Source organism: Physella acuta, unplaced genomic scaffold, assembly GCF_028476545.2.
Source record: "Physella acuta isolate Inbredline_101_S28 unplaced genomic scaffold, ASM2847654v3 ptg000844l, whole genome shotgun sequence".
NCBI lineage: Eukaryota > Metazoa > Mollusca > Gastropoda > Physidae > Physella > Physella acuta.
Window position 1 is genome coordinate 274,878 of NW_026732361.1, and position 20,774 is coordinate 295,651.

The 20,774-nt window shown below is 39.0% G+C and overlaps 1 pseudogene; it reads left to right on the plus strand.

Moving 5' to 3' along the window:
* Positions 1 to 3,465: 3,465 nt before the first annotated feature.
* On the plus strand, positions 3,466 to 4,271 carry LOC131951986 (DNA replication complex GINS protein PSF2-like; annotated as a pseudogene).
* The last annotated feature ends 16,503 nt before the right edge of the window (positions 4,272 to 20,774 follow it).

A 20,774-nucleotide genomic window follows, 5' to 3' on the forward strand; every position in this document is an offset into this window, starting at 1 on the left:
TACTTACTCTTTCTTACATACTTACTCTTCCGTACATACTTACTCTTCCTTACATACTTACTCTTCCTTACATACTTACTTTTCCTTACATTATTTATTGAGCACTCTGTGACATAATGTGACAGGTTTGGTAAGGAAATGTAGGTGTATGTAAGGAAATGTAGGTGTATGTAAGGAAATGTATGTGTAAATAAGGAAATGTAGGTGTATGTAAGGAAATGAAAGTGCATGTAAGTAATTATAAGGAAATGTAATTGACTATACAGCTAAGGAGAGATCTACGAGTGGTATTTTATCGGCGACAGTAAAAAATATGTAGATTTTACGCAAAACAACTTCATTTTATAATAAACCGGGAGTGATCTCCCCTAAACTTTCTCGAATATTCTTATATAAAATAACAGAGGATGGGAACTCGGGCTATAGACAGTAGCGTAGCCAGGATCGTCTCAAGGGGGGGTTCCAATTTTTACCCGGGGACAAACTTTCGATTTGCACCCCCCCTCAAACTTTCGATTTGCACCCCCCCCCCCTCAAACTTTCGATTTGCACCCCCCCCCTCAAACTTTCGATTTGCACCCCCCCTCAAACTTTCGATTTGCACCCCCCCTCATACTTTTTATATATATACCGAGGGGTCTATGGGGGGGGGGGGTTATGACCCCCCCTAACCCCCCCCCCCCTGCCTACGCCACTGGCTATAGACATGATTTTTAATCCATTTTAAATACTTAAAGTTTTAAAAAAAATTCATAAAAAACGTTTTAATAACAAGCTTTTATGTAACAATGCACTAAAAAGTAGAAAATAAATTATAGACTACTATTTAAATAACTATAAAGAAAAGCGTGGGTCACTTTAGTATCTATTGGATACCTTTACTAATGTTAAGGAAGACACCCACGCTTTTCTTTCTAGTTATTTAAATAGTAGTCTATAATTTATTTTCTACTTTTTAGTGCATTGTTACATAAAAGCTTGTTATTAAAACGTTTTTTATGAAAAAAATTTTCAGTGCTTTACATGTTTTATTTACAATAGAGTTACATGACTAAAAACCATTGCGCGCCTACTGAACATCACGTTCAGTAGGCGCGCAATGGTTTTTGAACGCAGCCATTACGTGATGGCGCAGCTATTGAATGAAGGTGATGACGCGTGTGGTGTGGTTGGCTAGACATGCCTACTAATTCGGTCCAAATTTTAAATAATTAATAAAAAATTAATTAGGCATCCAATTAAGTCAAATTTAGTTTCAGATTGCATTGTCTTCATGTCTTGACCCACGTGCCAACTGTGAATCGTGTCGGTCAAGTAGAAGTTTCCGAATTTTCACTCCTGCGTTTCCGTCAAGACTGACGACTGACGACAGAGGAAGCGAGTTAAATAAAAGCTTGTAAAAAAATTCATAAAAAACGTTTTAATAACAAGCTTTTATGTAATGATGCACTAAAAAGTAGAAAATAAATTATAGACTACTATTTAAATAACTATAAAGAAAAGCGTGGGTCACTTTAGTATCTATTGGATACCTTTACTAATGTTAAGGAAGACACCCACGCTTTTCTTTATAGTTATTTAAATAGTAGTCTATAATTTATTTTCTACTTTTTAGTGCATCATTACATAAAAGCTTGTTATTAAAACGTTTTTTATGAATTTTTTTTTCAGTACTTTACATGTTTTATCTACAATAGAGTTACATGACTAAAAACCATTGCGCGCCTTCTGAATATCACGTTCAGTAGGCGCGCAATGGTTTTTGAACGCAGCCATTACGTGGTCGTGATGGCGCAGCTATTGATGACGCGTGTGGTGTGGTTGGCTAGACATGCCTACTAATTCGGTCCAAATTTTAATTAATTCATAAAAAATCAATTAGGCATCCAATTAAGTCAAATTTAGTTTCAGATTGCATTGTCTTCATGTCTTGACCCACGTGCCAACTGTGAATCGTGTCGGTCAAGTAGAACTGTCCGAATTTTCACTCCTGCGTTTCCGTCAAGACAGACTTACGACAGACAGAGGAAGTGAGTTAAATAAAAGCTTGTAAAAATAGAATAAAATCTCGTAGACAAATTAATTGCACACCAAGTGAACGCTAAATAAAAAAGCGCGTAATAGTGCGCAATATTATTAGTACTTTTAAAATTTACATTAGTTTTTTGAGAAATCGGAAGTAGCGTAAATTACTACTTCCAGTCAACGGAAATTACTCAAAATTTAACAGAAGGTAGAGAATTAGATCTTTTACTTACATGTCAAATTTCATTTATCTGTCTGAAATAGTACTGAAGTTATAGGCTTTTGAAAAATTCAAAGTAGGAAAAGTACCACTTCCGGTTATCGGAAATCGCTCAAAAGTTGATACGGATCTACGATTTTGATAAAATACTTATATATGAAATTTCATCAACCTAGCTGTAACGGTACTCAAGTTATCGTTTTTACATACGGACAGACAGACAGACAGACAGACAGACAGACAGACAGACAGACAGACAGACACACAGACAGACACACAGACATACGGACAAGATTGCAAAATTATGTTTTTCCGTATCAGTGAGGTGTAAAACGTCGAGATTTGTAAAAATCTCGATTTTTTTTTTGTGCACCATTACAAGACTTTCTCTATACTTCGTATATACGAGAAAGTAAAAAAAAACGTACTTCCCATTTTTAACTTTAAAACAAATAAGGGAAATAATCTACAAAATGTTCCCTCAATTAAGTTGCTAAACATAATTTTTAAAATTCAGTAGTAAACTGAGTGAAAAGTAAACCTTTGTTTATTATTACATTAAACATTTAAATTAAAAACATTCTTTTGAATATTTGTTTACATTTTATATTTTATAAAAATCTAGAATTAATTCTAGTGAGAACAGAAAACCTTAGCTTAATTAAGTGCTTAATTTTTAGAAATGTGAAACGTCCTCATTAACTGTATTCTTTCTCTCTTCATAAATCATTTTTTAAAAAACAATAAACAATTGACCAATATGGACTCCCAGTTAGGCTAAGAATTGGCTTGACTTTACAAGTGAAAAGTATTGGAGGACCTACGTTGGCTGTAGTGACCAAAACCTTAACTCAGCCTACAGTGACCATTCTCAACAAGCCTCAAACTATACCCAAACCCACAGTTAGGGTCACGCCAGGCATAGGAGATCTGGGTGCCTCAGGTATGAGTAGAATCATCAGCACAGGTGGAATCAGCCTCACCCCCTCCAGCACAACCCTGGCAGCAAACCCAGTGCCCACAACCCCTGTCCCGCCAACCACACCATCCGTGTCAACACCAACCATCTTAATCACAACCAACCCCTTGAAGATGAAACTTGAAGATGATGACTACGACAATATATGACTTCTATAGTTTAGACAATATATGACTTCAATAGTTTATACAATATATGACTTTTATAGTTTAGACAGTATATGACTTCTATAGTTTAGACAATGTATGACTTCTATAGTTTAGACAATGTATGACTTCTATAGTTTAGACAATATATGGCTGACAATATATGATTTCTGTAAATATGACTAAGAAAATATATGACTTCTGTAATTATGACATTATATGATGACTGATCATTTGTAAATTTTTCTGGAACATTGACATTTTGTAAATAAAGTTTATAGTAGAGCTTCTTGCGGAAAGGGAACACGTTAAAAAATCATCCCGAACTTTGCGCAAGAGAAGATATATCTAATTAGCGGTGATATAGACCCCTTAGTGCTGATCTTCCTGTTATAGTTTCTTTGTGGCTTGCAGTAAATTTAAAACAAAGACAGAAATGTAGTTGTATTGCAAAACAAAGAAAGAAATGTAGTTGTATTGCAAAACAAAGACAGAAATGTAGTTGTATTGCAAAACAAAGACAGAAATGTAGTTGTATTGCAAAACAAAGACAGAAATGTAGTTGTATTGCTCCAGAATGGATGGACATAAAGGCTTTGAAAGAGAAAAAGCAAGAAGAGGCTGATGGTAGATTTTTCACCCAGATGCCAAGTCCATTCTATATGGAGATGACCCAGCCTTTGTTACAGTGGGGAACAGATGACATTCCCAAAGCAGATGAAATTAGAACTTTAGTCAAAGACATTTGGGATCTTAGGATAGCAAAGTTAAGGAGCAGTATTGACGTTTTTGTAAAGAGTGGTGTATTGCATGCCAAATTAAACTACTTGTCATGGAAATAAATACAGTGCGAAACTTCCACACCAAAGCGTCTGGTTACATTTCGGTCTCAGACATTTAGAAATAAAGAGAAATAATTAACATTTTAAAACGTGATATGATTGTGATAGTCATATTATAATTATTGAAAGTAATAAAAGGAAGCAGCTACTAAATTTTTACTTTCTCGTATATACGTAGTATAGAGAAAGTATTGTAATCGTGCAAAAAAAAATCGAGATTTTTACAAATCTCGACGTTTTACACCTCACTGATACGGAAAAACATAATTTTGCAATCTTGTCCGTATGTCTGTGTGTGTGTGTCTGTCTGTCTGTGTGTCTGTCTGTCCATGTGTAAACACGATAACTTGAGTACCGTTACAGCTAGGTTGATGAAATTTCATATATAAGTATTATATCAAAATCGTAGATCCGTATCAACTTTTGAGCGATTTCCGACAACCGGAAGTGGTACTTTTTCTACTTTGAATTTTTCAAAAGCCTATAACTTGAGTACTATTTCAGATAGATAAATGAAATTTCACATGTAAGTAAAAGATCTAATTCTCTACCTTCTGTTAAATTTTGAGTAATTTCCGTTGACTGGAAGTAGTACTTTACGCTACTTCCGATTTCTCGAAAAACTAATGTAAATTTTAAAAGTACTAATAATATTGCGCACTATTATGCGCTTTTTTATAAGGCGTTCACTTGGTGTGCAATTAATTGTCTACGAGATTTTATTCTATTTTTAAAACTTTAAGTATTTAAAATGGATTAAAAATCATGTCTATAGCCCGAGTTCCCATCCCCTGTTATTTTATATAAGAATATTCGAGAAAGTTTAGGGGAGATCACTCCCGGTTTATTTTATTTAAAATAGAGTTTGCACACCTTATTTTAGTCTAGTTCTTATGCCATTTTATTTTCTCCATTTAATTACTATATATACAATTGATGTTCATGTCTTTGAAGTTGTGTAAAACCATCAAATAAAATAAATTATTATTACGATTTTAAATTTTAAAACAGATAAATCTATAAAAAAAAAACTGTGGGAGGACTGCTAAATAATGTATATCACGAGTGGCCATGATACTTGAATGAGTGACCACCTGTTCACCTGTGGGAGCGAGTGAAAGATGACTTGACCTACTTTAGCTGAGTGATTTCTCCACTAACTGACAGTCAGATATGACGTAACGATCTGAAAGTTTGACCGACGTTAACTTTGATGAATGACCTCGGCTTTAATTAACCCCCGTACCGCAATCAGCAGTCCAATCACAATTTGTCTTCGATCTTCTCAGCGGTACAATTAGAAATTTTACTTTGAGGTCAACGCGAGTACATACGTCACACAATTTTTCGAAGAGTGGGTCAAAGTGTATTTCTATTCGATCAGCAGCCTTTTGAAATAGTGGGGATATGTAGTACAATATACATACACTTTGTGACTCCAAATAGTGGGGATATGTAGTACAATATACATGCACTTTGTGACTCCAAATAGTGGGGATATGTAGTACAATATACATGCAGCATGTGACACCAAATCTATTTTTATATGCCTCATTAATTAAGCTAATTATTGTTTGTAGCTTATATATTTCTTCATCATTCTTAGTTGTGATATTGAAAGGGGTATCTCCTAACACAAATAAGTAGTTCGTGTCGATATGTTACTCGCCATATAGCCTGTTGACTCCGATTTCAGCCTGCTTTTCTTTCTAGATTTGCTTCCATAGACTTTGTCCAGACAAGAACAAACTACAAAGCAGCAGTTGTTTGATTTTGGAGTTTTCTCTCCTAGATGGGTTGTTGTCCCTAGCTATCGAGCCTTATCTGCCGGAGGGTTCAAACTCAGGATTTTGGAGTTAAGTTACATGCTCTTACGCCCTACCACGCCATCCCACATGTACATAAATGACAGATGATACCACTGTGGTAAACACCACCACAATGTCAAATAATTAAATGTTACCAGTACCCTGTATCTCTAAGTCTTTTATCAGTAAACACACCTGTAACTGTCACAATCATCTAATTCATTCATTAAACCTATACCTTGTACCTCGAAGTAATTAAATATTTAATCAATAAATTAAATCCGCATCGCTAAGCTTAGAAATAAGTAAATCGTAGAATAAAAAGTAATCAGACTTACAAAAAATTATCATACTTATGACGAATGTTTTATTTTTTGCTGTTTGTTTGTTATGAAACACTAAATACCTTTGTGTGATGTAATTTCTAAATGTATTTGTAAGGACTTGGAAAAGCGCATTAGAGTACAACATGTAGTTAGCTCTGAACCCAACTCTTGCACTAACTCTAACCTTAGCATAACTTTGATTCTGACCCTAACTGCAAGCATGCTCCTAGTCATGACCCTAATCCTAACACGTACGACTGAGCGTAACCTTAATCCTACTTTTGACCCTAACACCTTTACCGTGAGAGATACATAGGCCTACTCGATACAGTACCATTTTATTAGCACGTTATTAACTGTTTAATGACAGTAATTATTTGATTACCAATTACCTTCTTACAGGTAATTCGTTTTTTTCTGCTCGGTTTACTCACTGTAATCATTGTCTTACATTACATGTAACCATGCCTACATTTTTCTGCAAATATTATGTTACTTTTACTTGTATTTTGTTTTTACTTTTATTTTGTTTTTACTTTTACCTGTGGTCAATGATTTACTTAGACCTGTAATTAATGTGTTATTTTTACCTGTATTTAATCTATCACCTCTCCTGCTTCTACCTGGATTTAAACGTAAATCTCTACCTGCCATCCGCCCAATTCCGCCCATCAAACCCCTCCCCCTACTACATTTCTCCTCCACTCTCATATTTCTCCCTTGTCTTTATCTCTCCTCCTATGCTTTCTGTTTCCTATCTCCTCCTTTTACTCTCTCCATCACTCTCCGTCTCGTCCCACCTATTCGCTTACCCTATCCCACCCACTCCCACACACACTCTTCCTCTCTCTCTCACTCTCTTAGCATTCACCTCCTTACCCCCCTCCCATTCTCCCTCACGCATTCCCGATCTCTCTCCTCACCCTCCCACTTTCTCTTTCCTCGCCATCTCCAACCCACCCTCCCCCTCCCCACATCCCCCCATCCCTACACTCTCACGCAACAAATCTAACCCTCTACCCCATATTTCTAAACTCACCCATCACCCCCCCCCCCTCACAAAAAAACCAGACGGTAACGAACGTTCTTTATAAGCCTCAAATCTAAAACTTTGCCGTCTGCTGATAAATCTGAGTTTACCTGCTCTGATATATCAGTTTCAATTATTCCAAGATAAGATTGCATTTACCTTTAGAAAACTTCATGAGTTTGTTTTGAAACGATCATTATTTTTATATTTGTATTTTTTTCTCTGTAAATTGGCTGATGGGGTAAGTTTGTTTTTAAATGAAAGTTGGTTTTTTTTTCTGTGAGGTTACCTGGTTCTAAGCAATGTTAAAGTTTGTCATTAAAGAATGTTTCAACATCACACATACGTCATGTTGATGCAGGTCACGTGGATGTTGAAAATATGTTGATACTGTGGGCGGGTGAGACTTAGGATCCTGTTTTGTTGGGCTGGGGAGTTTTTCGATAGTGTCCGTATTTGTTTTCTTAATTGTTAGGGTTAGGATAGACTGGGACTGGGAGCTAAGTTTCTTTCAGGCATCTCCTCGACATCCCCCCCCCTCGAATCTTTCAAATCTTCACCCCCCTCCTCGGAGAAAAATGTCTGAAATAAACACAGGTTGAGAGTTTTCAATGGTGCAAGTATTAATTTGGTTAATGGTTAAGGTAAGGGTAGATGTTCTTTAGAGGCTTTTGGGCGGTGTTCGTGTTAGGGTATTATGGATTGGGCCGAGTGGGCTTTAGAAGCTTTTTTATATTATGTGTTCGAATACGTTTCTGTTGTGTTCGAATACGTTTCTGTTGTGTTCGAATACGTTTCTGTTGTGTTCGAATACGTTTCTGTTGTGTTCAAATACGTTTCTGTTGTGTTCGAATACGTTTCTCTTGTGTTCAAATACGTTTCTGTTGTGTTCGAATACGTTTCTGTTGTATTCGAATACGTTTCTGTTGTGTTCGAATACGTTTCTGTTGTGTTCGAATACGTTTCTGCTGTGTTCGAATACGTTTCTGTTGTGTTCGAATACGTTTCTGTTGTGTTCGTATACGTTTCTGTTGTGTTCGAATACGTTTCTGTCGTGTTCGAATACGTTTCTGTTGTGTTCGAATACGTTTCTGTTGTGTTCGAATACGTTTCTGTTGTGTTCGAATACGTTTCTGTTGTGTTCGAATACGTTTCTGTTGTGTTCGAATACGTTTCTGTTGTGTTCGAATACGTTTCTGTTGTGTTCGAATACGTTTCTGTTGTGTTCGAATACGTTTCTGTTGTGTTCGAATATGTTTCTGTTGTGTTCGAATACGTTTCTGTTGTGTGCGAATACGTTTCTGTTGTGTTCGAATACGTTTCTGTTGTGTTCGAATACGTTTTTTGTGTGTTCGAATACGTTTCTGTTGTGTTCGAATACGTTTCTGTTGTGTTCGAATACGTTTCTGTTGTGTTCGAATACGTTTCTGTTGTGTTCGAATACGTTATTGTTGTGGTTAAGATAGGTGAGGGCTTGTGTATATGTTAACAGGGAGGTATAATGTTTTAGATACACTATGGCAGGTAAGTGAATGTGTTAGGTTAAGACTGGCAGGGGCGGTAATCTCTTGTTTAAACGTCAAAGGGGCGGTAATTAGTTTGTGGCTTACAAGACAATTACCAGTTGTATGACGTCAGCTCATTAGCTTCAGACTTCCAAGGAAACTAATTCAACAAAGCAAAAAAGAAAACACTCCCCTAGCCAAACTGAAATGACACACTTTTTCAGTGTTCAAAGTCCGCGTTTAAATGACATCACAACATTTTTCAGCGTTTAAAGGCCGCGTTTAACCCTTAGATAACATCACCACACAATAGTGTAGAAAAAGTGGATGTTGATCAAGACATAGGGAGTGACGAGGATATTTTAGTGGATTGCTTTTTAAAATTTGATTGAGTACATAACAACAGATATCGTTCTATCCCTATTCTCTCTAAATAATATGTGTATACATCTTAAGTTGGATTCGATCCTCGACCACCTGCATGGGTGCTGAGTGTTTGTATCCACACGTGTGGATACAAAAAACATATGCAAGTGCTGGTGTATATGCTAAACAGAAAGTTTATTGGTAGTTAAACGGTAGGTTAGAAGCTAAACTGTATAATAACGGTTAAACTTAAGTTAAACTGTTTACTATCTGTTAAACTTAGGGTAGAATTTAAATTTTTTTACTGTCAACAGTGCGAGCAATGGTAAACCGTAAAACTAAACGTTGCGATATACCTGTGCTGTTGACCTTAAAGAAAAAAGTTTTTAAAAAACTGTCAATCATGCATGTGACAATTGTAGCCAGGCCGTGAAAAAACAAGACATTCCTTAAACGATAAGATGTTTATTTTTAGTTGTTTGTCATACCAGAGAAGGGAAGATAATCCGTAGATAAGTTCAGCACATTAAGGGAGATAACACAAGGATAACTGTGTCGGCTCGCGACAAGGGGAGAGAAGGAATGTGACCCCGTGTGTTTTGGCGACCCCGGTCTGTGTGTGTTGGTAAACACGGGAACACGGCGTGTGTTCAGCCAACCGTGACGCTACCTGTGTCACCGGTGTGCTGGTAATGAGATCAATTAGCTGTCAAGACGGAGGGCGTTACGCCGGCGATGTGTGAACATCAGCCGGATTAGGTTGTCAGGTCCCATGATGTGAACAAAATGTGATTGTTTACAAACAAACAAACATGATTGTTTAATAAAGATGTACGGCTGCTTGCTCATTCAAATTTCTTTAAAAGATTTTTTTTTTTAAATAAAGAACCTAAACCAGCACACTTCAAAGGAAATGTGGCGGTGGGGAGGAATTCTCTATTGCAATAATGTATGTACGTATGTGCGTATTTGTATCCAATGGATATACTTAACTAGACTCTGGACTATCCACACAGATAAGTCTAGCTAGCGGCGCTAACAACATATTCCACGAGCGTCACTCATGAGGGCCTGGTGTTGATACTGGGTCTGAACATCACGTGCCTACGCCGTACCCTGCTAGCTTTGGTACAGTCGAGGGCGTGGCCACCCCCCCCCATGCAAACTCTTTAATTTTGCACCCCCACTCTCTCTATTAATCGAGTCTGGTTAAACTATCATTATTATGTTTATTCCATCTTTTTACTTTCTCGTATATACGTAGTATAGAGAAAGTATTGTAATCGTGCAAAAAAAAAAATCGAGATTTTTACAAATCTCGACGTTTTACACCTCACTGATACGGAAAAACATAATTTTGCAATCTTGTCCGTATGTCTGTGTGTGTGTGTGTCTGTGTGTGTGTGTGTCTGTGTGTCTGTGTGTCCGTGTGTAAACACGATAACTTGAGTACCGTTACAGCTAGGCTGGTGAAATTTCATATATAAGTATTTTATCAAAATCGTAGATCCGTATCAACTTTTGAGCGAATTCCGATAACCGGAAGTGGTACTTTTTCTACTTTGAATTTTTCAAAAGCCTATAACTTGAGTACTATTTCAGATAGATAAATGAAATTTGATATGTAAGTAAAAGAGCTAATTCTCTACCTTCTGTCAAATTTTGAGTAATTTCCGTTGACCGGAAGTACTTATTTACGCTATTTCCGATTTCTCAAAAAACGCATGTAAATTTATAAAGTACTAATAATATTGCGCACTATTATGCGCTTTTTTATTTAGCGTTCACTTGGTGTGCATTTCTTTTTTCTACGAGATTATATTCTATTTTAAGTAATGTGAGTATTTAAAATGGATTAAAAATCATGTCTAGAAGTCTATATCCCGAGTTGCCATCCCCTGTAGTGTTATATTAAAATATTCGAGAAAGTTTAGGGGAGATCACTCCCGGTTTATTAATCTCATGCTCACAAGTCGACCCATGCCTTGATTATAATGTTTATTTATAGACCAACACGCATTACAGGCTATAAAGCTAAAATTATTTTTCCTAGCAATATCTCGTTACTCATTGTATCGTTAGAAGAAAATGTTTTTTTTTTTTTCTGTTTGTTTTGTTTGTTTTTAACAGAGAGAACTTATGCTGTATTTATTTATTTTAAATCTCATTTAAATTTTCCGACATTGTTTTAAAAATTGTATTTTTATAACAGATAAAACAAGAACGGAAGCTCATGATCACGTGATGTCATTAAGTTGTACACCGGGTCAGAGGTCACCGCGTGCATCTAAATAACGTCAAACGTCAACATCTAAATGACGTCAACGTCAACATTTAAATAACGTCGAACGTCAACATCTAAATGACGTCAAACGTCAACATCTAAATGACGTCAACATCTAAATAACGTCAACATTTAAATAACGTCAAACATCAACATCTGATTCCACCAAGACCATCCCCACGTCTATCAACAGTGTCTAGAGAGACAGAGATGAAAGTTCACGATGAGGGCCGGCACTCCGTCGTGAGTTCTGGCACCGCCTCCAGCGGCCCGCTGACCTGAGCTGGTGTACCTGGCACGTCTGCCATGATAACACGGCGGAGATTTGAGTCCTGGAACTCCAGACATTCTTGAAGGACTGGTGCGTTGACCGGAGCCATGAGCACCGTGGTGAAATTCCAGCCGGCCTGCGGCACTGAGACCAGTAGCTCTTTGAGTACCGGAAGTGCTGAGTGTTTTGAGGACACGGTGACCCAGAGGCTGGCAGGGAATGTTGAAGTCGTAAACGGAAATGAAGAAAGCGAAAGCGATGAGAGCTCGGGTGGTTCCGGAAGTGATGGGTGTAAAGCTAAACATAGAACCGGAAGTTATGATTTTGTTGTTGATGATGGTAGAAGGGGGAGACATGGGGGTAAATTAACTGGGAGTTATGATGTAACGCGTGAAGAAGATGAGGATGGTGATGATGGTGGTAATGATGGTAGTGAAGATGATGGTGATGATGGGATGAGTGTGGAGCTAGAAGATGGGGACAGTGAGTTTAACAGCGAGGAAGAGTGTAGCAGTATCAGCGTCACGGACTCTGAGAGTGATGACTCCGATGACGCACGTGACGACGCAGGATCTCTTACCTATGTGGACCACACTGAATGCCACATAGAACAAGTGGCGGCACATATAGAACAAACACTCCCACATATAGAACAAACTGTTTCACATGTAGAACAAATGACTAAGTCCACACGTCTTCCAGAAGTTCAGACAGAATTGCAAACATCACAAAAGGATTTATTTCACAATTCTTCAGTTGGAACCGATTCCGCTACCAGGTTAAAGATAGACTCGAAACTTCCTAGTCTGCGGAAAGTGGAGCCGATCCGCGTTCAACTCCCGAACTTACCCACAAACCCACGCGTGAACGGGAGTCACGTGTTCAACAAAGCCTGGGTGGACAGCGTCCACCGGAGCCTGACAGCGAGGTCTAGAATCTCCGCTTCCAGCGAGGACCTGGCACGATCTAATGACGTCACTATCCCGGAAACACGCGATCGCTCGACGGGAAGCATTGACAAAACCGGAAGTGAAAAACTCAAGAAGACGTTCTCCGACCACCTACACAACAGAGAACCGCCAGCCAAGGTCACCAAAAGATGTTCGTTACCTGACGCCGGAGCTAAGTTCACTCGAACAGACAGCTACAAGCGGGCATGTTCGTACTCCGAGGCACCGTCGTTTCAAGAACTGGAAGAAGATTCGGAAATATCCGAACAGGCCTACGATTCGAAACCGGAAGCGTTTGAATCAACAGCCACCGGAAGTGAATGTATCACGAGTGTTGATGACGTGTCCGAGTACGTCAAACAATGCCAGGAAAACCTCAGTGAAATCCAGCAGTCTCCCGCGGCTGGCGAATCGTCTCTGGAGATTCAAGATGGCGGACCGGAAACAGCCGTGTACCGTAACGTCGATGACGTCACTTCCGGCATCGACAACCCGGAGGCCGACATGGGTGAAACTACGTCTCACTACGACCACCCAAAAACAAGCGGTGACGACGTGACGTCACTGCCTGTCCAGCTGGAGTCGGACGAAGTGACGTCACCTAAGGAGAACGATGAAGCGGAAGTGACGAACCAACATGAGCGTGACGAGCATGTGTACGAGGATGTCACGCCGATGGATTATAATCAGGTGGATGCGACTGTGGATAATGGATTAACTGCGGATTATGAATCGAATAATGATTTTGTGGATTTCGATTTGACGGATTCGTTGTCGCATGGATTGATCCGGAAACCTGCGGTGAGACGGAAAGGTTACGCGTGGATTAGTCGGGTGAGTAGAGGTGTGGTAGTGGGGGTGGGGGAGGGCGGGAGGAATAGGGGAATATGGGGTGTGGTGTATGGGAGAGTGAGGAGGATTTGTGAGGTAATATGGGGATTAAGGAGGTGGGGAAGGTGTGGGGAGATGTGGAAGAGATTGGAGGATATAGGATAGATGATGGGGGGGGGGGGGAAATGATGTGACATAGTACGGCGTGTGTGATGTAGGAGGTAGAGGAGGATGTGGATGGGATGTGTGGGAGGGAGGGATAAGTGGATGTGTGAGTGAATATGTAGGAAGGGAAGGTGTGGGGTTTGTGAGAGAAAAGAATGTGAGCGTGAGGGGGTGTATAGGGAATGGAGGATGTGGGGGGTAGAGAATGATGAGGGAGTGGAGTGGGGATGAATGGAAAGGATATGTGAGTCAATGATGTCGGAGAAAACAGTATGTAAGAAGTGAGAAGTGGGGTGGGGTGTGGAAACAGATTGGTCATTATAGAGAGAGAGAAAAAACTTGTACAGATGTATATATCACAGAGTTCGTGTTGAATGTGGAAATGGTTAAATTAACTCAAATCAGTAGGCCTACACATTATATAGGTTTGAGATTACGAAAAGTTAATTGTTAAATCGCTTAAAGTAATGATTAATTAGTAGAGTTAATTAGTATACGTTATAATATTTAAATATAAATGTCAAATTTCTTTATGTCGTTTTTTAATTGCATGCCAACCTCAAATAATAACACAAAAACACAATTCCAAGCGAGACAACTCTGTAATTATTTAGATAAGACCGTTTTTCCACGATTACCGTTCTTGGGCTAATTTTTTTTTTTTTTAAATAGTGAGTGATAGGCCTAAATATTGTTTTAAATATGTAGACATGTGTGTTGTTTTGTGAGTTGGTACGTATATGTGTGCGTGTTTGCTATGTGTGTGTGTATGTGTTAGTGTAAGCTACTGATAAAGTACGAAACCTAGCGTTGTTTGTAATGGCCAAAATGCACGAGCTAAGACAAAAAAATCGTATGTTTAGAGATACGGGTCAGGCTAGATTTGAAGGTCAGTTTTTGTTTTATATCGTTGTTAAAAACATATACAAACATTTTATATTGTTGATAAAGGATTCCGCCGTTCATTTTTATACTTTATTGTTAAACCACTACAGTATAGATACAAGTAGGCCTATTTGTTGAACGCCCAGTCAAAATATGTAATTTGAATTTTGATATGTAAATATGTAATTTGAAAAGACGATTCACATTTCGTAGTTCGCCTGAAAACAACGTGCTTTTTATAGAAGGCATTCGCTTTTTACTTTTCCGGTAACATACAAAATACAAAATCTTAATATATATGTATTTAATTTATTCAATTTATTCAATAACGGTAACAACAGCAAGCACTGAAGCCTTTTTTCACATTGGCCGTAAAAGAAAAAAAGAAGAAAAAAACACATTATAACAGCATTACACTAAAAAGCAATGAAGAAGTAAACACATAGCAGTAACATAGCATTCAAAGATGTGGAATAAAGAAATAACATTACATAGTTATAATACAAAATGAGATAGAATTAGAATAAATGAGTGAGAAATGTTGCAGTGAGTCATTAAATAATTGTTGTTTTAGTTTAAATTTGAATATATTTTCAGATCTAGATAGTTTTATTATATAATGCAGATTGTTCCACAAATTAGAACCAGAATAGGCGAAGCTATGTTTTTGGAAAAAGGTTGTGTACGAGAAGAGTAAGCTAAGTCGACGATTTAATTTTTTTGTTAAAACAGGTCTGACATGTAAGAGGGGGCTGTTTCGTGATATGTATATATATATATATATATATATATATATATATATATATATATATATATATATATATATATATATATATATATATATCCATATATATATATATCCATATATATATATATATATATATCCATGTTTCATTAGCGAGCATTGTATATTAATGTGCTAGTTACTTCCCATTTTATAGCTTTTGTTCACACAAAGGGGGAAAACCTCGAATTGTGTTGCCAAAAGATGATAAATTAGATTAAAGTTAAATTTTAATATAAATAAGAAATATAATTATTTTTTTATTTTATTACAAACATCAATATTAAATTTTTAGTGTGAATTGTTTTCAACTGTTATATTTTGTAAATAGTTATGTTTTTGATAGATTACCGTTTAAATAAAAATAAAAACTGTTCGCTTTTGTAAATACCTAAGCTATAGAGATTTGACTGCTTGAAAATAGGAATTATTATCTCATACTTTACTGTGAGGGTACGAAAAATGATCTTTGTATGAGGTTCTTCTAGTTGTACCAGTTGTGAGGGTGGGGATTTTTAAGATGCGAAACGAATGAATCCAATAACACAAGTTCCAGTATAAAATCAAAAATGTTCTTTATTAAAATTATAAATCAATTTCCTACCTAACTAGCCTGTTAAATAATATCTACTACCACTACTATTACTAACTCCACTAACACGCCCTTCCATGACCAATCCTACCACTATCTACATTCTAACTGTTCTCTACATAACTACGTCTGTTCCATTCTACAACCTAACACCTTCTGTCCTCGCTAGCTAATCATGATCTCTCGGCCTAACAGTGGCCCACGCTTCGGTGGTCCGCTGACCGTCCCACGTGACCGGTCAGTTCACGTATTTTTATTGGTCTCTCTCACTGACTAGTATGACCAACTTGCTATAGCCTGCTTCTGCTATCTATCTGAGCTCGACGCAAACTTGCGTCATCACTTACCAATTTGTTTTCGTTTTACAATTATAAAAAAAAAAACTAAAAAAAAAGAAAAAGAAAAATTATTGAATTTCAAAATTTCTAATATTTTTTATTTATTTATCTAAATGTAGCCATATTTTCGCTATTGTCAAAGCCATATCTTACAAAAACAGTTTACGCCAACGTTAAAAAAAATCAAACATATTACCAATATCTTACGACTAGCCGTATTGTATAGGGGAGAAGCTTTGGACGGTAGGAAAGTACTCACAGTCACACGCTTGCACTCTGCAGATTATCCTAAACCGTCTAACTTGGATCCCCGTCAAAATAATTAGCTTATCCACTATAACCCAACTCTGGACGCATGGCCAGATAAAGCTAAGGCAAGCTTCAGTAATACATAGAGTTTACACAGGCATTTTCTTCTTTGTGTATGCTATTTAAGTTTGTAGTTTATATATACATACACACATATATAGGCCTACATACAAATAAACACGCACACATGCTGTATATATATATATATATATATATATATATATATATATATATATATATATATATATATATATATATATATATATATATATATATATATATATATGTAGCTAGGGTGGGCCTAACTACTAGTTACAAATCTGATAACGAACGAGAAGCCGAGACGCAGTATTGCAGTCTGACGCAACACAACAGGTGGCTTATTGGGTCGGGCTGATAACAATCTCAAAGCCAACGCGTGCTATTTTGGGAGACGGTACGAGGAGTGAGACGGCCTGTCAACTTTGATTGATAGGATGCAGATGTTATTCCACGGACTGTATGTTAGAACTACGCAACTAGTGGTCGGAGACATCGAGTACAAGTATCGATTACGGAGGAATACAAGTACGGAGACGAGTACGGATACAAGGCATAAATAGGAGGGGACGACTGAACTCGTTCTCTTCCGTCGTCGTCGCTTGCTTTAGATCAGTCAGTCTGTGTGACATACTCAAGTTGGTTATATTGTGTTAAGAAGGACAATAGACATGTGGATTCAGTTATATGAAGCCTAGTGAGGACTGTTAGGGGGTCAGTTGATTCAGACTATTATTGTGAAACATTTCTGTTGATTCATTGTGTTATATTGAAGCATTTCTTGATTCATGTAATAAAAGGATCAATAGCGAACCTGCATCTTCGAGTCTTTCTACTGTAGTCGATGTTGTGTAGCATGAGTGGTTCAACTCGTTACAATTGGCGTTGTCGGGCAGGATAGACTCGGGGAAGGTCACATTTGGCGTTGCGAACAGGAAAGATGCAACTAGCCTAGGTCACATTTGGCGCTGCGAGCAGGATGAATTCAACTAGACTTGCCGATTTAGGCACCCATAGTCAACCTTGTGCATAACTGTGTTTTGTGTGTATGTGAATTCGGACATTCAGGAACTGTGAAAATTGAGGAAAATTTTTTCATACACACACGGTAAGAAAGAACTTTTTTGTTTTACTTACGGGATAAAATGTCTACTCTGGACGAGAAGCAGACCCATATAGTGGTCCTACCCAGAGAGTCCCACATTAACAAATTTTACGGGGACGGTGATCCCACTTTAACCAACAGGTTCAGTGAAGAGGTCAAAGCGGCCTGGGCCTCGAGAGGCATGTCACCAGAGGAAAGATTACGACTGCTGATGGGCAGCATAGGAGAGACGGTTAGGGCAGAGGTCAAATGCCACGATAAAACCATCCAATCAGATCCAGATAAGGTGCTGGATCTGATTATGGAGACCTTTGGGGAGAGACGGTCGGGATCGCAACTGCTGGCAGGGTTCGTAGGCTTAAGGCAGAGATTGGCGGAGAGTGTGATGGAGTACTCACACCGGATGAACAGGGCCTTTGATTCGGTAAAGGTCAAAACACCTGACATTGATGTGCGCCTACTGAGGGACCATTTCATTGAGGGGCTGGCAACCCCGATCCTAAGAAGAGAGTTGAAAGAGGAGGTCCACAAAGACCCGCAGTTGACCTTCCTTCAGGTCAGGAACTCAGCGATCCGCAGGTCCGAGGATGAGGACCAATCGAACTGTTCGGTGGACAAAGTCTCTGTACCTGAACAGAGACAATCCCCACCCACAGGGGCCGACACGATGGAGACCATGATGGCTCAACTGTTGGCCCACCTGGTTAAGGTTGACCAACGATTGGAGAGGTTAGAAAGCAGGTCAACAGCTGAGAATCAGGAAAAGAACGGGACAAAACAGGGACGGGTTGGACGGCCGCGTCCTGCCAAGCCATCACTCCAATGGACGGCCGACGGTCGACCAATTTGTTTGTCTTGTTCACAACCCGGACATATGGCACGGTACTGTCCGGTGAAACGATCGCCCTCTGTACGGCAGGTCAAGGCTACAGAGCGGCGAGGTAATGACTTGGTAAACAAAATGACAAAGAAACACAGTAAGGAGAAAAAGAAAGGTAAAACACAACTAATGGAAAAAATGAACTGTGAAATGAACTTGAATGTTGAAAAGTTTCAAGTGAACAATTTGTTGGCTAAGAAAAATGATGATAGGGAAAGGTCATGCAAATTAAAAGCACAGGAGAAATGTTCATCTTTAGAGTGTCTGTTATCGGAAGGAGTAAATAAAAATAGTAGACAACAGAACAGTGTTGGCAAACTAGAAGAAATGAAAGAGTCTCAAACAAGACTTGAAGAGAAATTATCCGATATTGAAAAAGAACTTCAAAGTACAGCAAGGCTGGGATCCATCGAACAGCGATGGGCAGCAGAATTGGCACTCGTTGACCTAGAGAGAAAACATCGCCCGGGGCGGTCCAATGTCAATGCGGACGCCTTATCAAGGAATCCTTACGAGAGACCGGGCGATGAGGAAGAAACGCTGACAGGAATATGTGAGGTCAGAGCGTCAACAGATATCCCTCATGGGGTACAAGTGATGCAAAACGGGCAGACCGGGGTGGAGCACATATCCACAGAGCCCGGACATAGGGACATTGGTGATTTTAATTGCCTTAATCACAAAAAGATAAGAGATGCCCAGAGAACGGATAGTGGCTTACAACCGCTATTGAAATACGTCCAGGAACAAAAATTCCCAGGAAGAAGGGAAAGAGAACAATTTGGTCGAGAAACAAAGAAAATACTGAGTCAGTGGGACCGTCTCAGTATAGAGGATGGTGTTCTCATGCGGAGAATTCATGACCAAATTGATGGGACAATACACCAGGTGGTGGTGCCTGGACAATTACGAGAAGAAGTGCTAAGGTTGGCACATGACAGGGCAGGACACCAGGGTCAGGACAGGACGCACAAAATATTACGACGGAGGTGTTACTGGCCCAATATGGAAATGGAGGTCAAACGCCATTGTGAGGCTTGTGTGAGGTGTCAGCATGCGAAAATGCCAGTTGTCAAAATGAGACAGCCATCAGGACACCTACTAGCGACAAAACCACTAGAGATTGTGGCTATGGACTTAACGTCGTTGGAGCAATCATCGGATGGGACGGAACATGTGTTGGTAATGACTGATGTTTTCACCAAATGGACTGTGGCGGTGCCCACGCGAGATCAGACTGCCAAAACAGTGGCAAAGGTCTTAATAGAACATTGGTTCATCAAATATGGCATACCAAGACAATTACACTCTGACCAAGGAAGGGCTTTCGAGTCAGAAGTAATTAACCAACTGTGCAGCCACTACGGGATCAACAAATCTAGAACAACCACATTTAATCCGAAAGGAAACGGACAGTGCGAGCGGTTCAACCGCAGCATGCATGATTTGCTGCGTACGCTAGAACCTGAACAGAAAAAACGTTGGCCTGATTTTCTCCCAGAGTTGGTATATCTATACAACTGCACACCCCATGCCACAACCGGCTTTGCGCCATACATGTTGCTGTTCGGACGGGAGGCTCGACTCCCTCTTGATTTGTTCCTAGGAAAAAGGGAGAGTATGACTGGCTCATACGCCGCACTGGAATATGTGAATGAACATATGAGAAGAATTAGAGAAATGTACAGGGTAGTACAGGAAAGACTAGAACATGAAGCACGGCGAAGGGAACCGCCGGTACAGACAAAGGACCCGCCACTCAAACTGAATGACAGGGTATTACTGCGTAGCCACCCGTTAGGCAGAAACAAAATCCACGATCTCTGGGGACAGGAGATATGGCAAGTCGTGGAGATGCCTAAAGTAGCAGGTGGCCCCTTTAAGATAAGACCCATCGATCACGCCAAACCGGATCGGTGGGCGAACATTGCTCAATTAAAGAAATATTGGAATAGGCAAGAAGAGCAGTTACACACAAGGAAATCCAAGACAATTAGGGAACCGGAAACTATAACGGAAATTCACATACCCATCCCGGAACCATATCACCATCAACAGAACAACCGCGTTACACAAGTGGAGGATAACGGCAAC